The 19537-nt window shown below is 44.8% G+C and overlaps 1 protein-coding gene across 5 annotated transcripts in view; it reads left to right on the forward strand.

Annotated features, from left to right (window-relative positions):
* Positions 1 to 19537, forward strand: part of kiaa0825 (KIAA0825 ortholog) — a 106695-nt gene that overhangs the window by 67802 nt on the left and 19356 nt on the right. The gene's annotated exons all lie outside the window — the stretch shown is intronic.

Consider the following 19537-nt stretch of genomic DNA (forward strand, 5'->3'; position numbering starts at 1 on the left):
AGATGCTTGTTGGGTTAATGGAAGTCTCCAAATTGCCCATACGTGTTATTTTGAGCGTGAATGGATGAGAAATAACATGATAAGTAATGAGTAGTCACTACTGTCTGTAAGTAGTGATGTATATTTAGATTTTAGCAATACCGTTGGAGGAGACAGTTTTGCCCTGCATAAACCTTGGCATTAGAACACATTAAGAAGGATTGTCATATTGAAATGTCAAGACAAGCTGCGGATAAGAATGCAAGCTCATTGCCATTCAAAGGAGGGAATTGTTCAAGTGAGAAATAAAAAGGCATGACTTGATGGCTGTTGCCATTTCCCTTGCTCCCTGTCCTTATTATCCTGTTTTGATGCTTTGGAGAGACAAATGAAGTTCAGGTGCCTTGAAATCTCTTAATGAACTCTTTCTTACCCCTCGGCCCATCTTGTCCATATGAAACTGGCACAGCGGTGCTTGCTTGACTTCTCTTTGACTGACTGCAAGGATCCACAACCGAGCGGAGGCCGCACACTGAGCGGGTTTGTCGCAGAGGCTAGGACGACACACAACCTGCTGTGTGGGTATGCGTATGTGTGTGTGCTTGTGTGTTCAATCCATGAGCCAGGAAGACTTGTTTTATAGCCAGTGATTCCTTCTTGATCTGCTTTCAAAATTACCCGCCTTAAAGTACGTTAACTCCATTAACATTAGATTAGCCTGTTATCTGTTTCGGAATTGTCTCAATGGCTGTGACTTCTCCACTCACCTTTTCTGCCCTAATTAATGTTGACCTTCCCTCAATGTAAAATAATTGGCAATTTCATAGACGCAGTCATTCTCCTTTTTCCAATGCTCACTTCTTATAAGTGATCCCTCTTATACACTTGGTCAGCCAATTATATATGCAATCTTGGAAAAAAAAAATGCCTGCAAGGTAGCCTTTAACTCAGTTCACAAATATATTACCATTAGAAAAAATACAAAAAAGACATTGTGCCCTGAGGGGGCACTTTGCCCCTTTCAAAAGAACACTTTTTGTCCTTTTCATTAAAACTGTCAGTATGGCCTGAAAATAGGAGCTACATTAGCGAATTGACTTGCAAAAAAAAAAATCACCACATCTTAATTTTTAAGAAACCATCACGCCAGGGGGACTCCCCACCCCACTGTTTTCGTCAGAAGGCGCAACAGATGAATTTTCCCTCAGTTAAGTTCATCACTTCTTTTTAAGTTTGATATACTTGTTCATCCCTAAAAATAAAATTTCAAACCGATAACATTTTGTGTTAGCGTAACACCTCATGCCAAATAAGTCATGCTATCAACATAGCAGCTGTGGCTAACGTCGGCTTATTTACAGCGCTATTGCTAGCCTAATTTTGCTAGCTTCGTTCTTTTGTTGAAGCTGGGCCGCACATTTATCATGTCCGACTTTGAGCATCACTTTAGACATCTGCTACAAAGCACATGCAGAGTTAATCGTTTGATGTCGGTTGAACTGATGAGAATATGGACTTCATATACCAAAGTTCGAAGTTTTGTGTGACTTGAGCGCCATATTTGTCCTGTAAATTGTAATTGATTTTTTTTTAATTGTATAACATCAGTATTGTTTGATTCTAGAAGTTCCAGTCATTTTGGGTATCGGTAGATGTGTATACTTGAATACTTTTGTTCCCACACGAGCGATGATGGGTCCATTGGTGGGCCGGTTCGGCTGTGCGCGCATTATGACGGCATATGGTTACTTGCACGTTTGGTCCCTATTGCATACACTGCATAGAATGCAGCGAGAGTCTGGTTCAAGGTGGTGATCTGTACAGCATGTGCCGGGGGCAGGGAGAAGATCAGCAAGGCGCGGCCCTTCTGTCTCGCTGTCATCGCACAGGGCCATCGGGGTTTGAGCGTGCCAGAGTTTTCGAGCATTGCGCGTGTGTGAGTGATGCGGGTGGGCGCGCAGCCGAACGAGCACTTGACTGGCGCTGCGCACTTAGCTAGCGAGGAGAGGCTGGTCTGGCCGCGCTCCAGGCTAACTCTGCGCGCTGTGAGGTTTTTTTTGTAGTCGTGAGCGTCGGGCGATGTGGCACCAGATGCCACTCCATGTGCCCAAATCTGGTTGACATTTGGAGCGTGGGCAAGCGGACGCACAGGAAGGGAGTAGGGGAAGAGGAGGGAAATTCGATTAAGGCCAAACGGCAGCCGCCGACGTTGCTGCAAACTTGCAGGAGCCAGTCCATTGCTGTTTGTAGGGTGGACTTCAGCCTGGTTTTGCCCACTTCAATGTGGGCAGCGATGGAAGTTTGATTGAGAAATGCACGGCTGAGAGCAGTAATTTGATTAAGCAGGCTGGCAAGGAGTGGACACTGAAATGGTTGGGTGACAGGTTCATGCCAACTCCTGCTGGCACGGCCTTCGCCCTCACTCCTGACTGTGTCAAGATGGAGTTTGGTGGGTTGGGGGTGGAGGTTGGAGGCTTCCAGTTCTCGGCGGGAAAAAACAGTGGTGAGCAGAATGAGAAAGGTGGTGAGTCAATGGTGATGGCAGGAGGGGAGCAGGAAGTGGAAATGTAGGAAGTGTAATGCATCAGGCATGTTGATGCCGTGTCTGACAAGCCGTCTCGCTTGCTAAATCTACCGCTTTTTATGAGAGTAAACTGACTTTTACATTTGCAGACCTTCCGCGTTTTCCTTGCATGTGTTGCAAATGAAGGCGGACACATATGTTCATTCCATCCATCCATCCATCCATCCATCCATGTTTTGATTAAATTAAACCTGAACAACTTTGGTTGATGTTGGTCATTTGCGACATCAACAACCACAGCAAAGAAGCTGTATGTTGAAGGCAAGGCAGCACTAGGCAACTTTATTTACACAAAATAGCACGTTTCAGACGTAGCATGCTTTGCGTGATGAAAAGTAAAACATTTACAACCGTTTAAAAAGTACAGAAATAAAGAACGCTTTAAAATATCGCAATCATAAGCAACATCATTTTTAAACTCGACTTTAAAAAAAAAACATTCACACTTGGCGCTGACTTCATCCTTCATGTCAGCTTATTCCATTTGTGTGCAGCATAACAGCCGAATGCCGCCTCACCATATTTGCTTTGCATTCTGGACTCTACTGTGAGATCCGAATCTGGAGACCTTAGTGGGTTTTGAATTCATATCATCTTATATTGAATGTTTTCTAGTTCCAATATATCTCACATGCACTGTAGCTCTCCACACAACATAACAGGCGGCCTCATTCACAGCCAATGAGCTGAGCCTGACATTGAACATCAGGTCTCTTCCTATAATTATTTCAAACACCCAGTACAGCTCATGGCAGGCATTTATTATTTCTCATCTAACCACAGATCAATATTATTCAGCCTAACATACGTATATGATACCTTATACAAAATGAAACACTTTAGGTTGGTGCTTGTGCATTTGCCAAATGTACGCATTCATATATAAAATCACACCAAGTGGTTTTCCTTCTCACAAAAAAAAGGCACGTATTTCTGGAGACCCACTAATCTTTTGCAAGGTCATACGACTGCTTTTGGTTGCTTACATATGCATTTATGTGCATGTGAGCATGTTCTATGGAGTGACTGCCCATCTATATACAGTATCCAAGTAGTTATTTAGACCAGATATTCCCTGCAGATACAATCACCACACTACATGCTGCACTGTTCTTCTGTTTTACATGTTCTTTTTTTTTTAACCCAAGGTTATAAAACATGTAATTCTCTTTTGTTCTATATTTAGTTTTATAGAAAGCTTAAAACGGGAGATGCAAATGGTAATTTGAGAATAGTTGATATTATTGTATTTATTGTATTTGCACTGGTGTATTTTTCATGCACTGACTGCAGTGTGTAGATCAGACCTGGGCTGCATCCGGCCTGACCAGTCTCTGACCAATTGTGCTTTTATTTTATGTGCGCGAGTACAAGCGAGGTCACGAGCAAGAACTATGACTTGTGTCTGCAATGTTGCCAACTCAGCTCTTTTTTTTTGTTGCTATATTTAATGACTTTTATGACCCATCTCGCAACTTAATTCATTCCAAAAAAGAAATGAGCAAAAACGCTGCTAATCTGTATTAGTTGGCTAACATTTTTTGACTGTAAGGATATAGTTGTAATTTAGTTTAAAATTTGTATTTCCTAATTATAACGGTACATACATATTGAAACAATACAAGATACATTTTATTCATAAATGATAAAATCAAAAAAAGTGGAGGTTAGCATGTTTGGCGAGGCCCTCAACGAGCGTTCCAGTTTCTCATGGGGCCCCTTTGCAAAATTAATTGCCCGCCCCTGGTGTTCATTCACAGCGAAGGCACAGGAAACTGACTTGTGAGCCGTTCTCTCGCCATCCTTGCCATTCCCCTCGCCATCCATCCCTCCATTTCTTTCCCCTCTTTAACCCGCATGCGAACCTGTCAGCGTCGTGTTGCACTTGAATTTTCCAGCAGCATCTTACTTTCAACCAGCCTGTCAAAGACCGCTGAGGGCAGAGAGCGAGAGGAAATGGCGGGGGAGGGTGGGGGGGGGGGTGACATGCTGAGGAATCCTCTCACTGAGCGGGGTTCACCTCTCAGGTAATCCTATAAAAAGTCAAGGTGAGATGCTCCTCTGGTTCTCGCTCATTATAGCATCTTTACCCTGCACCCACGTCAACGACGGGCTTTTGGTGTGCTGAGGTGGTTAGCTGGGCTGCTCAGGTGGCCCCAGATAGGAAAAAAAAGGCGTTGGAGACATTCTGGACGTATGCACGAACCACATCTGTTAGACTTTTTATCCCTCTCCTTCAACATCACTCTCTCTCTCTCCCGTTTTTCCTCCCAATGTCCCTCCCTCCCTCCCCTCCGCTCCCCTCTCAGTTCCGTTTTTTAATCTTTTATTCATAGCTTAGCAGGTGATGAAAAATGTATGCCCCAAGTCTCGTATTGAAATAAATGCAAAACGAAAACAGATGCAGTTTATACTGACAGTCTGAATATCTCTATCGAGAACAAGGCGGCTCTTCGCGAATCAGGGAGCCGGGATGCGCTCCTGTTAGCGCCGCTGTTTAAATGATGCTTTTGGGCTTCCTGTGAAGCTAAGAAGATTAGCGTGTTATTTTTCTCTCCCTGTCATCTTCACAAAAAAAAAGGGGGTGGCGGGATGGCGGGCCGGCGACGTGGACACTATGTTACCTGCTCAATTCCTATTCCTATCACACATGTAGCGAGACGCATATCGGTAGACGTAAGGGGTTGGACTAATTAATTTCCTACTCTGCATCGATGTCTAATGCTTGAGGTTGACTAATTGTTTATCATGGGGGTTTTTTGGGGTAGGGGGGGGGTGGAGGGGCCGGGGTCTAAGCTTCTTTCGACATGAGCAGACCATGGAGCGTTGAAATGTACGGCCAATGAGGCAACATAGTTTTGTCATATATCTGAGCGCGACTAAATACAAAAAGAAGCTGATGGCGAGTTGCATTTTCAATCATGAGTTTTATTTGTTTCTATGGCTGTCCGTCAAAATATGTCTGCAGCGCAAATAAAGTTTGGGGACCGCTGCACTGTGCTGAAAAAATATCAACGCCATCAAACTTTATTTTCATCACGTTATAGCTGACAACAACAAAAAATCTTGTTCAACATTTTTTAAAAGAGAACCAAACCACAATCGTCCAAACTTTTCTACGCATCTATTCACTTGCAGTAATGGAATTTTTCAAAAAAATTTCACTCTAGCGAGAGTGCGAATTTGCGAGAATGTGATGTGTGTTCACCTGCTGAATTTACGAATGGCCGGCAACAACAATAAAGCACATATTCAATTTCATACATGAACATCGACATAATACGTCATAGAACATTATCATCTACATGAAATTTCGTACTTGTGAGCTGATCTGGATTTTTGTGACCCTTCTCACATCAATAATTTGACCTGTACACAGTATCAAATGCTTGTAACCGACACCATTCAGTTGACCGCCGTATCAGCAGCGAAGACGTTATCTGTGCTTCCACGTCACTTCCGGTCTGCAGCTGAGAAGGATTTTGCCCAACGTGGCACCGCCTTTACATTGCTACTCCACAAAGGCAATATTAATCACAGTACTGTATTTTGATCAGTCGTGGCATGTATGCAGTGCTCTTTTTATTGGATTTTTCCCTTTAAAAAAAACTAATTGCTCTCTAATTGAATCCTTCATTTGCAATATTTTTATTTCAAAAGACTTGAATGAACATCTTCTTTTGTGCCATGCATTAGTCCAAAGGTTGTACGAATCTTTTAAAAGCATTATTGTCACTACTTATGCAACACCCTCAGTCTTTTTCATACTGTATGTGTGTGAGTGTGCTGTCAGCTTTAATGATGTGTTCTGGTAAGCTACTGAGAAGAAGGAGGCCAGCTTGGCCCGGGCCACGGATCTAACGACTGATCTTATGCACTCTGACAGAAAGAAAGCGAGAGGGAGAGGGCTGTAGACAAGCGAAGAGAGAGAGGTGTTAGATGAGAGAATTGTGACCGCGAGGTGGGAAAGTGGGACGTTTGGCCTACGAGAGAGGAAAAGCGGTCGATGACGAGAGAGGGAGAGACGACGTCGGATCGAAACTTGGCAGTCCTATGCGCAGATCAGATCGGTCACGGTCATCTGGTGTGAGAGTCAACGTGCCGCCGGATTATTAGGTACACTTTGATAAAGCATGACGATTCCTTTCAGCGGATTTACTTTGGAAGCGTCTATTGATGATCTGTTTGAAAGGATAAGCATTAAATATTCATCCCAGTCGGTGATCACTTCATAAATATGTCTGCACAATCAATCATATACATTCTAAGAACTGAAGAATGATTTTTTTCCCCACCACTGTTGGAGTTATGAACATTATTTTCCTTATTGGTGTTGAAGTTTGCAGTGCTGTGTACAACTGCAGTACATGATAGTGAGAGCCATTTCCAATCATTTGTAGATCTCCAAATCACCTCTTAGTTTGTCATAATACAACTCCTTGCAAACTGTATCCACCTTGGAAAAGTTATATCGTTATCCGGTGATTCGACAAGAGGCTATACGTCATACCTAATAAAGTGACAAGTTGAGTACATGCTTCGGCGCACACATTGTTATTTTGGGTGACGATATCAAAGCGGCAAATAAATAAATAAATACACGCAACGCTCCCTGCTGTTGGGTTTAAAATAGTGCAGCTCCAACAAGGCATCTTTCTTTGGGAATTATCATCAAGGCACCTCTTGCTTTAGTGTGTCTTAGGCAACTATGTGTGTGAATGTGACTGCAGACGTGTCCCCAGACCATCCCGTGTGCGTGCATGTGTGTGTGTGTGTGTGTGTGTGTGCGCACGCGCACCGCCCAGCAATTAAATAAAGATCTCTAATTGGCCGCCTCGTATTAGGGTCAGCAGCTGGAAGGAGAAGACACATTTGTCGCTTACACTTTCACACACTCATTACGCACGCGTGTGCGCCCCAGCACGCGCGCGAGCGCAGCTACTGAACAAAAATTCAATTATTAATGGACTGATTGCTCAAGTGGAGCTTCTCTGGGAATCTGAACCTGCCACACTGAATAAAATAAAACCACTGCTTTACATTTTCATTATACCAAACCGTGTTTTAAATTGCAAATGCGCCTCAGAAACCCACCGTTACCGCCCCACCCTCCTCCCCTCCGCCGCCACCCCCATCATCCTCCATCGCTCCTCCCTTCCCTCTATTCCCACTTCTCCTTGCTGTCTCACCACAGCAGCCCTTCTCCTTGTCCCCATCCGTGCACACACGCATTCAAATTCTACTGTTGTGGCGTGTACAGTCACTATTAAGCAGTTTTATTAAAGAGAGAGGTTGCACGTGTGTGTGTGTGTGTGTGCCTGTGTGTGTGTGTGTTAGCGAGACTTGTGTGCACAGGGAAGTGCTTCTGGGCCGCAGTGGAGAGCCTTCGCTTATTTGCAATCAGGTCAGACAGCCAGCACAGCCACATACACTACTGTCACCTCCCAGCAGACCTCGTCTTCTCCATTTCTCCCTGGCTCACTCTCTCCTCCCTTTCCTTCCTTCGCCAGCGTCAGTGAAATAGCGCATTTTGTCAAGCGTCGGATATCTCAATTATCTTCCTCATTGTTTCAACAACGGTCAATCTCTTGTCTTGTTTCATTTGTTTCTCTGCACGTTTGAAAACGAATGTCCTCCTGTGCACCATTGGCATCTCTCATGGGAAAAGTTGAACGTGGCACTAAAAGCCATATTTTTGTAGACAGGTGCACTTGGTGCCCTTGGACTAAAACAAAAAAAAAAAATCTGCATTTTAATTTTCATGCCGGGCATGTGTACTTTTCTGTTTTGAGGAATTTTGGTAGACCGTGCTGCGCCCCTGGTGACAGAAAGTAGACTAGAGATAGAATACAAACAGGTCTACGTTGTGGTGTGAGGCGATTTTGGTGGATTTGATCAAAGCGCAGGCAGACAGAATCTGTGATTGACTGATATACAAGTATGTGGCGGAGGTCATCATATTTCATTCATAAATATGACATCAGCGTGCATAGAACAATCTGAATTAATGTAGAAACCAAATAATTAAATGTATTATTAGTATTATTAATAACATGATTATTTTTAGCGTAATCATCATCATCTTTAATATATTTTTTAAAGCACCCCATATTGTAGCACAAACTGGTGTGTGTGTGTGTGTGTGTGTGTGTGTGTGAGTGAGTGAAAGAGAGAATGTGATGATGGAGGGGACAGATGGGCTCATGGGATTTGTGCTAAGGGCCAACGTATAATTCTGCTGTATCTCAGGGCACATTGTTTATGCATGGGGCCACATATGCAGCAGGCATCCACACTCGCAGCCTTACTGGTGCTGAGTGTGAGCACATAGGAGGTGTTTTCAAATGCTCGCATGTATGTGTGTTTTTTTGTTTTTTTCTTGGGGTGTGTGCTTGTAAGAGAGGCTTCCGCCACTTCACCTGCAGCCCACAGCGATACTGTATTGTGGTCACTGGTCTCTCAACCCCCTCCCATGTCGTCTACTTTTACAATGTTTCTGCCATCCGCTTGTCAGACACCAGTTTGTGCGCAAATGGCCAACATTTTTGCATATGTATGGGCTTGTACTTATGCAGGCTTTCCAATTCGATTCTGAGAATGTACCAGTTCGAAGTGGAAGATCAAGCGCTTCCCTCCTACCTTGCTGTGTTTTGTCAAGTTATTATTTGCTTTTCAAATCAATTGGTGCCATAATTTGACCTCTAAATTCTAGAATTAATGTCATCATAAAACGTGCTTTACAAAATGAAAAAAAAATCTACTCCTGCTCCATTTGTGCATTCTAATTCCAGATAAACCCATAACTATCCTCTTCAGGTGAAGAAGCCATGACACAGTGTGTCTGCGCTTCGACACACACTCGTTGTCATGTCATAATCTCCCTGCCCTCTGGCCAATCCGCCGCTTCCCTTTTCATCTCAATATGTATCCCAGACACCATCTTTGTATGCTCTGCATTGATGTCGCGATGCATCACCGAGTGATGTCTCTCCTCCGCGGGCATCTGTCAGAGGCGCCTTTGAAAGAAATGTGTCATTGCCGTCTTGACAACAAGGTGGCACTCTGCACTAAGACAAATTCCCCCCCACCCCCCCATACGACACCCCCCCCCCCCCCCCCCCAGGCCTTGCCGTCATACCCCAGAGGATACCTTTACCTTGTGTGGAAGCTGAGGGACAGGGCATTGAGAGAATGAGCTTGAGGGAGAAGGAAGGCGAGAGAGAGAGAGAGAGAGAGAGAGAGAGAGAGAGAGAGAGAGAGAGAGAGAGAGAGAGAGAGAGAGAGAGAGAGAGAGAGAGAGAGAGAGAGAGAGAGAGAGAGAGAGAGAGAGAGAGAGAGAGAGAGAGAGAGAGAGAGAGAGAGAGAGAGAGAGAGAGAGAGAGAGAGAGAGAGAGAGAGAGAGAGAGAGAGAGAGAGAGAGAGAGAGAGAGAGAGAGAGAGAGAGAGAGAGAGAGAGAGAGAGAGAGAGAGAGAGAGAGAATTCACTTCTGTTCTTTTGTGAAACTCTTGTGGTGTTGATTAGCATTTTTTTTCTGTGCTTTATGAAATGTGTCTTGCACATATCTGTACACACAAAAACTGAGCATATGTAGAGGGGTGTTGATAAATGTCAAACACTACACTGTCTGCCACTGCCTCAATGTACCATCCGTGTCCGGACAAAAAAAAAAAGGGTTGGCTTAAGTCCAGAAGGATATCTGGAAGAAAAAAAAAATATTACACAAGTCACGTGACTCGTGAAGACTCGCGAATGTGAGAAGGGTACTAACAAAAAATATGTATTAAAATACTGCTTTGAGAAATATTTTTTTCTAACTTTTGCTGTAGCTTGCAGTGGTCTTATTTGCCATCGAAACCAGAATTACAAATGAAGCATGCGCCGGTGTTCCTGATTTTATTGGCTTGGCCAATAACATCTATGAATTAATGAATCCAATTACTCTCACCTACGTATCCTTCTCAAAGTCACTCTTCTGAAATCCACTTCTTCTGAAATGCTATTTTCATACCGAGTTGAAAATGGTCCATTGTTGCACACAAAGCTAAATTTAGATACGAGAGGCAATTCGTTATATCTTGAGTTTCAAAACGTGTTTAATGCGAGGTGTGTGCGTGTAGGCGCATTTCATGTGTGGCCTTCGCCGTCCGTATATGTCCAACGGGTCACTTTCTTTCTTGTAAACACAGTCCCACTTGCAGAGTTCTCGTCTTCTGACTGGAAAGAGATCACTGGCGAGTACAGCCAAAGCCATCTGCACCGGACCTCAGATTGCAACATCTGTGACACATGCTCATACACACACAAAGACTGTGATGTAGCTGTCACACACACACACACACCGCATATGGTGCAACCCCCCGCCACCCTCAAATAAATAAATACATAAATGAGAGAAAAGTGATGCCCACAACGTCAGTGATGACAAGCTATGTCGAATTAGTCTCAATATGTTCTCATCACAAAGGGCACTTATTCATTTTATGCCGAGGTCACTCTCATAGCAACTGTCAAATTAGGCCGCATTTGGATTTGATTGGCCACCTACGTGCGGGGCGATACAACGATGAGTGAATTCTCTTCCTGTCCTTCGAATGAAAGCTGATTTCTAATGGCCGTGTTGTGGTTCCGATATACGTTTGTGTGCGCTCGATTTGGCCGCGAGACTCAAAGGGAAAGTCAACCCCAAATGTTTCTTGACAATCATATGTTCTATGCAGCTCCACTTGTCTAAAAATGGCTTTCTGCTGAATATTGTGGGCGGCCCGGTAGCCCAGTGGTTAGCACGTCGGCTTCACAGTGCAGAGGTACCGGGTTCGATTCCAGCTGCGGCCTCCCTGTGTGGAGTTTGCATGTTCTCCCCGGGCCTGCGTGGGTTTTCTCCGGGTGCTCCGGTTTCCTCCCACATTCCAAAAACATGCGTGACAGGCTGATTGAACACTCCAAATTGTCCCTAGGTGTGAGTGCGAATGGTTGTTCGTTTCTGTGTGCCCTGCGATTGGCTGGCAACCGATTCAGGGTGTCCCCCGCCTACTGCCCGAAGACAGCTGGGATAGGCTCCAGCACCCCCCGCGACCCTAGTGAGGATCAAGCGGCTCGGAAGAATGAATGAATATTGTGTTCAGTGCCTCGTAAATAGAAGCACTGGCATAGCCTTGAGCGCGCAAAATTCCTGCCGGGTGAACAGCTTCAAATAAAATAAAGAAATAAATAAATGATACAAGTAGTCAACGTGGAAATGTGTATACTGTAAGTATGGAGAAAGTTCAATCTATCACGACTGAGTTACTTAACGACACGAGAGCCGGCATACAGCAGAAGCAGCTCTCACTTCTGTTAAGACTAGTCAATTAAATTCAATTTAATCCTTAATCCAGTCTGGCATCGTATTTGTCAGACCACGCGCAAAATCCCCGTTATGCCGTCTGGATTTTCTCGAGACGTTGCTTTTACCCACCTTGCCTCCTGTGAGTTTGATGGTCCAATCTTGTCTCCGTGTTTGCCGCTTCACCTCCCCCTTTTCCACCCTCTTCTCCTCCTCCTTCCCCTCCTCCTTCTCCACCCTCCCTTTCTACGCTCCCACCCACAATCCCGTAAAAGTGTACGCGCCGATTGCTTTAAAAGACCATACAGTCGCGTTGGCAGCCGTTATATATGGTTAGAGAGGACCAAGTAGAAAGCCGGGCCTTTCATCCTGAGGACTTTGCTCCCTCCCTCGCTCCGAGCAACCCCAATGCTGCTTTCTGTATGTCAGAGATGCGTAATTTGGCCCAACCTATAGCCCAGCGTCCCACAGTTAATGAGGGCCTGTTTGGGAGTTAAACGCACATGAATAATGATTTGGTAAGCTGCAGTGACACAGAGCAAGAGAGAGATTCGGACATCATGTCGAGGGGCACGAGTAAGCACCGGCATCAGAGCTGGCGTTTGGAGACAGTTGGTTACAGGCTACAAGCCACTTGTCGGTATGACATTTCGACATACTGTACGTTTTTGTCATGGAGGACTATTGGTGTGTCTTCAAATGGAGGCAATTGACTGTTTTCATAAAGTGTGAAAACTGGAATTACAATTCACAGCAGAATAGATCAAATCCAGAACGCTATGATTCTGGGTTGGCACAATCAGTGTTCCGTACTCGGCTTTGTTTGTAGTTCCAAAACAATGTGTAGTATGTTATGTGGACTTAAGACTCTGAATTGTCGATAGGCATGAATGTAAGTTTCCCCGAGAGTATGCGCCCTGCCATTGATTGGTGACCAATCCAGTCCAGTACATACCTCAACTCTTACTCCCAAATAATCTAACAAACGAGCCGATGCTTTGGAAGGCGCAACCAAAGTTTGTGCATTTCCATGCAGGTTTCAGCAGAAACTTGACTGACTAACTGATTACTCTCATGGCCGCCAGAATTCAAAGGCCTAGAAATGGATTCTTTTTCATAAAGCTCATGACCAGAGACGGGTTTCGACGTGGCGCGTCGTGGTGGAATGTGAAATACAGCGTGGTAGTTTTTTTTTGTTGCACCCCGTCTGCAGCAAGTCACGACAGAAGAATTTAGAACAGCTTCCTGAATGCAGGTTGCATCCGACCATGCTAATTAGACCACAGTGCAGAGACGTTTAAACATGCATGATACACAGCCTTCCGACAAAGAGCCTCACTACCCGGCACCGGCTTTCAGGGAGAAGAAGCCTAATGGTAGAAGTCAAAACACGGCCATTCATTTGCTCCGGTGGGCCTAAGTGCATTCTTGGCTCACAGTCGGGTGAGGGGTGGGGTGGGGTGGGGTGGGGTGGAGGGGGTCATCGCAGCAGACTGACTGGCTTAAGCCAAAGAGTCCATTTGTGAAGGCAAAATGTCACTGTCGCAGTGCCCTGCATCGCCGCAAACGTCGCCCGCTGGGTGATGCCTTAGCAGGGTCTTTGACATCCATTTCTAAACGTCATTTTCTTCTCTCATTCGCTTTTAAAGCCATTTGACACCTGTCCATGGCATCCGTTGCTTCTTCTCCATTTTCCTGAATTTTTCAGCCTCTTGTCTGTCCATTGCTGTTTGCTCTTTTTTGCGCAAAACAAGTCAAAAGATCTGTATGAAATCATCGGGGTAGTTGCGTGAACAGTCCTAAATGAGCAGCGGGTGAGTGGCTCTCTCAGAGCTGCTTTTCAGCGATACCCAAACGATGTCAGCTCGCTTCTCTAGACGTGGAGGATCAGCACCTCTGGAGACCCAGAATCCCCAGTGAATGAGAGTAGCTTCCCACCTCATCTGCAAAGGTGTGCCTTCCAAACGATTTCAGCGTGTCAGAAAAGGCACCGGTCGTAAAAATGTGGTCAATAAAAATCATGGCAGTGACTTACCGCGTTGACCTCCAACTTTAACGCAACAATTTGTGTATAAAGTCCTGATTTCCAATCTGACTTCCTGATCCTGTTGACTTTCTCTCCAGAGGCCCAGTATCATCAGCCGCCCATTTAATGATCCCGGATGATGTGAATCGTACGTGACAAATTTGTCACTGGTTCAGTCATGCTTGAGCCCGATGCCAATGCTCAAGCCCAGTAAAACAAATACTTGCAAGCAATGTTGATTTCATTGGTCACCTACACTGTGAAACGTTTTTATAAATCCGACATTATTTGCGTTGTCAATGGGATTTATAACACTGCCATTGGACGAGAAATTGGAATTTACCCTTTCATGCACCAAGAACGATAACCTGTAACCTGATAGCACGATACGCTGCCCACTGTAGTGACCGCTCTCCCTGAAAGGGTTCCTAATTAACCATGGGACACTGTAATTTCAGCTATAGAATAAAAGCTAAGCTGCGCTACGGTACTCCTGACCCCCCGCCATACAGTCCATCCTCTCCCCTGCTAACCGCCTTCGCGCCCGTCCTTACTCGCGTCTCATGCCGATGTCTTTCCAGTACCTGTTTGCATTGCAACCCGAGTGTGCCCGGTGGCTGGCGTGTCACCACTCCATCACAAAACCAAACAGTGTGAGTGTGCTCGCGGCCTGGCGAAATGGTTTATAAGGCGGTAAACACGTGTGTGGACCTGCCAAGATAATGAATAGGCGAAGCAGCTCATGCATACTAATGTTATGTTGTAAGCATTTTTGTTGACAAGTGTTAATACTTCTTTCATACCATCATCAAAAGCAGCTAATACAACAGCCATTACTCCGCAGCAATCCAAGCAAGACATGATGGATTGTGACCTTAATGTAGGTTAGCCGAGTTTTGAAAGTTAAACAACCTGCAATAAATCATGGAATTATTACAATGTGCTCTAATTGGTTAAGGGGCTGTTTATTTCCTAAAGAGGAAGGAAAAATTGAGTTTCTCCACTTTTTAATTTGCAAAGTGCATTTTCATTACAAATGGCAGTTGAACGTTCGCCTCCTTTGTCATGCAAAATGCTCCACACACTGGCAATCAATTAATTGGGCCAAAAATAAATAAATACGCAGTGCCAGCGCAAATCCTCCATTTCTTTCACTGCGTACCCCCACCACTCCGCGATCCCCACCCTTCGCCCCCCTCAGGTGGTAAGTGGCGCTAACATCTATCAGGCCCAGAAAGCAGCGAGACAACTCAAACATTCTGCCCCACTCCATGCCAGTCCTTGTACCCTGATGAAAGTGCAACCAAATCAGCTCAAAATAAACATGTCAGCCTATTGTGCGCTCGGCGCCAGTAGCCTATTAAAAATAGTAAGTATGAGGGACATGCTCGGCAATTATGCTGGCCCCCCTGTTGGGTTTGGATTTTAGCTCATCTTCGTTAAATCCCGCATCCTTGATAGGGGGGTGCAGCGATTACTTCTTTTTTTTCTGTTTCTCTCTTTTCAAAACACGAGAAGTTGTGATGGCACAATATTGAACCCTTTCAGGGACAGCGGTTACTCCAGTGGACAATCTATCATGTTATCAGGTTACAGGTTATCATGATTGGTGCATGTAAGGATTAATATACCCTACTTTGCGTTGCACGATTGGATAGCCAACACGAAAGGACACGCTGGCCTATGTTTATCACTTGTTTTACACACTTTCACATCCGAGGAGTTACAGCTTCCACTTCATAACGCACGCCGATGCTTCTGTCTCACATCCGTGTACCCAAAAATGTCAACGTTGAATGTTACAATATGCATCTGAAATCATTTTCATGGCGTCGCCCACCCAAAACGAGACAGTCACCCATGAGTTAAGAAGCACGTTATATGTTGATGTCCGCCGTGGAAGCTAATGATGAAGTAGAACGCGACTGGGTGTGGGTACAATGTCGTGTCAGAAATATAAGGGTTTAAAAAGATGTGAATCTTGAAAAGGGACTCCAGAGTGGCATATGACTCCCTTGTGGCAACATCACAAGACATTGCCAGCTGCCTCTGACAGGGTGCCATCCAGACGAGTCACAGTGCTGTCCTGTGTTTCCAAGACCAGTCAGCACATACACACACACACACACCATATAACCCCTCGAGGCCGTCACTCACCAGTCACTCTTGGATGCTTCCTAGACCAATCAAGCGCCGTCTCCTGAGACACGGTGTCACACATTTAAGGATGCATGACAAAGTGCTCTTTAATTTCCCAGTGGCCACTGTCTGCAGCCTGCTGCTCTTAGCCTGCAAACATGCATGGATGTACACACACGTGTGTCCAGGAGGAGGGGCTTAAGATAAAAGAAAGTGTCCATATGGGAAGAGTATATGTCAAAGGAAAACATGTCAGGTGAGGTTTGATTTACTGTGAATGTCCCGAGACCATTTGCAGCTGTTAAGTGTAATTAGGTGTAAGCGAAAGTAGGATAAAATGGTCTTGTCTTTGAGCGACAGTTGAAATAGGTAAATTATTAATGGAGGTAGTTTCTTGGAGTTGTACAGTTATTCAAGTTACCTGCGCACACCCCCTCAATACAGTCATTTTTGCTCAAGGGAAGGGCAGTTTGCAATCATGACTAAAGCTATTGTGGTTGCTTACTGACATGAAAGAAGGTGGAGTGGATGGCCTCAAAGCAAGAAATGTTCCACCCTGGAGCCTAATTGTAAGCAGAGCTTTTTTTTTTTTTATGATGGATTAAGCAGGAGTCCAATTTGTGGTTGCTTTAAGGGGTCCTCTGTATGGGTTGCACTTAACAAAGTCAAAAGACCAATGTCACTAAGCCATTTGTACTTGCTCAATTATCCGCTTCGCTATAAAAGTGGTTGAAACGTTCGAGGAAGGCTGTGCATATGATGAGTATTTTTATACTTGAATGTTATTGTTTTCATTAGCAGAGCGCTGAAAAGTAAAATGGAGGATCAATGACTTAAAATTGAACAGAACAGAACGTGGGCGGCCTGGTAGTCCAGTGGTTAGCACGTGCAGAGGTACCGGGTTCGATTCCAGCTCCGGCCTTCCTGTGTGGAGTTTGCATGTTCTCCCCTGGCCTGCGTGGGTTTTCCCTGGGTACTCCGGTTTCCTCCCACATTCCAAAAACATGCATGGCAGGATGATTGGGCGTTGTAAATTGTCCCTGGGTGTGAGTCTGGTCGTGGACGGTTGTTTGTCTCTGTGTGCCCTGCTGGCAACTGATTCAGGGTGTCCCCCGCCTACTGCCCGAAGAGGGCTGGGATAGGCTCCAGCACCCCCCGCGACCCTAATGAGGATTGAGCGGTTCGGAAAATGGATGGATGGATGGACAGAACTGAACGTTATTTGAATGTGTTTTGTTAGATACATACATAGGTAGGAAAAGTTTAGCAAGCAAACCCAAAACGTTGAGTCTGCAGAATTAATGCTCAGGAATTTGGGAAATATAAAATATAAAGACTTCTTCAAGGTGAACCACCCCATGCCCCCATGTTGCCCAATGACAGCTGGGATAGGCCTCGGCATGTCCGTGACCCAAGTAAGGATCGGCGCGTCAGAAAATGGATGGATACAATATCAAGAAAGGCAAAGGAAAGACGGTTGTGTTTCCATAATACATAGTTGACAATGATATTGGAGGAATGTTAAAGCTACGGGCTTTGCTGAGCAGGCTGCACTTGAAATATGTCAATGAAGACAAGATGATGTTCACAAAGCAGCATACATTCATGACTAATGCACTTCTCTTTTTTACTTTTAAATTTTCCAATTTGACTTGCGTATACACACAAAGGGTCGGAGAAACAAACCTTTTCTTTCCAGTGTGCTGAATTGTTAGTTTTGATGTTGACAAAGCCGTCACTGAGGAAATAAACAGCACTGTCTATACAATTTATGTGAGCTGAGTCAGCAAACATTCAATTGAGCCGACTCTATAATCTGAGCTACCTATTCAATTTATGTTTTGGTCATGGAGTGATGCTTATTGATAGAAAAGACTCATTTTTTGCAGACCTTGATGGATTAGGTTTCCCCCCAAATTCCACGAATGACATGCTGAAGTGGAAATCCAGGTGTGGAGGTCTTTTTTTTCCTGTTCACAGGAAGCGGTAAACTGTGAAGGGTGGCTCATGAAAACGAAATAGAAAAAGTAACAGATTTGGGCTTTGCTAGTTCGGCCACCGATATTTCTGGGCATTAAACGTACGTCTGATGAATATTACCTGGACCTAAATGTCAACTCTTTCTATTTTTCAAAATAAATGCCACTGGCCATAATCTCCTATGATTACAATGTTGAACACTGTCACTCTAGAGTAGTTGTCGTGAGCTGCTCAATAATGTTTCCGTTTTTGACAATGCTCCTTTTCCATAACCGTCACTTCTCCCCTAATAGCCTGTACAAGCCTTGTACACTCCATCAAGTACAATGAGATACTGCTGCCACTCTAGCGTGATTGATCCTCAATTTTCCTAATTAGACCGAAGGGTGAAAAGTTGAACTGGTTCACGGCGATGTTTTCCGACAATGGGGTTTATCACCTCTTAGTGATCCCTGTTACTTGTCTTTCTCTTCTCTCATTTGCCCCTTTGTGCATGGCTTGACTTTGCCACTTCATACCCTTCGCGCTGGATCCGCATCCAAAGGTGGGAATGGGGGGCGGCGTTCAACCCTAGCTCAGGTATGCAACAGACAAAGGCAAGCTAGCGTGTGAGTGAAGCTTCTGTGTCGACATCTATTCATCTCCAGACACCCGTGGATAAAACACTGGTGGTTTGAAAGTGAAATTACCTGCAGCTTCAACCTCCGGCATGAGAGATGCAGGCCTGTCATCAAGTGTCATGAAACGCCCGGTTAGGAAAAACAATTGACCAAAATCAGGCTGGGGAAGAAGATAGGGGTAGATGAACTCCTTGATTGGGTTCATCTCTTTGTGTGGCACTTTGTGCATCGCGAAGTTGGCTTTACCAGTCATCACTCTCAAGGCTCTTTTCAGCCAATTGGTAACTGATTGCCACCGTGCATTTTGGAACGATGCATTCTCTTTTGCCTTGCGCATTTCCCATTGATGGGCAGTTCAGGAATTTCTCTTAAGAAAAACACTGGAGTTGGAATTGTGTATTGAATTTAAACCAAGCCAAAATTAGTAAATGAAACAACTCCAGGCTCATTCTTATGGGGGCGGCCATGGCCAAGTGGTTAAGGTCATCATGGGGGACTTGGTTCAAGACCGTTCCTGGACACACGGCTTTACTGTCCTTGACAAGTAAAGCCGTCCACTCCATTCACCTTCCTCCAAAGTACTGAATCTTGTTGAGTAGTTGGTACAGTGAAGAGGACACAGTACAACACAAATGGACAGCAATTGAGAACCCACATATATTTTGAAAATGCCAATTTTCAAACGTAAACAGGCCATGTCATGGAAGTCAAGTTTTTTGCCAAGCAAGTCCTGAAACGGCCGTCTTGAGCTGAGTTATCCCCTGGGTCTGGCTAATGCTCTTATAACAGGTCAAAAAGTGACAAGGGGCGGCAACAGATGTATGACTATACATTGAACTTAACCAAACTGTCTGCCAGAGTGTGTCTATTCTGCTTCTCGCACCAA

This window comes from Hippocampus zosterae, chromosome 6, assembly GCF_025434085.1.
Source record: "Hippocampus zosterae strain Florida chromosome 6, ASM2543408v3, whole genome shotgun sequence".
In the NCBI taxonomy this organism is placed as follows: Eukaryota; Metazoa; Chordata; class Actinopteri; order Syngnathiformes; family Syngnathidae; genus Hippocampus; species Hippocampus zosterae.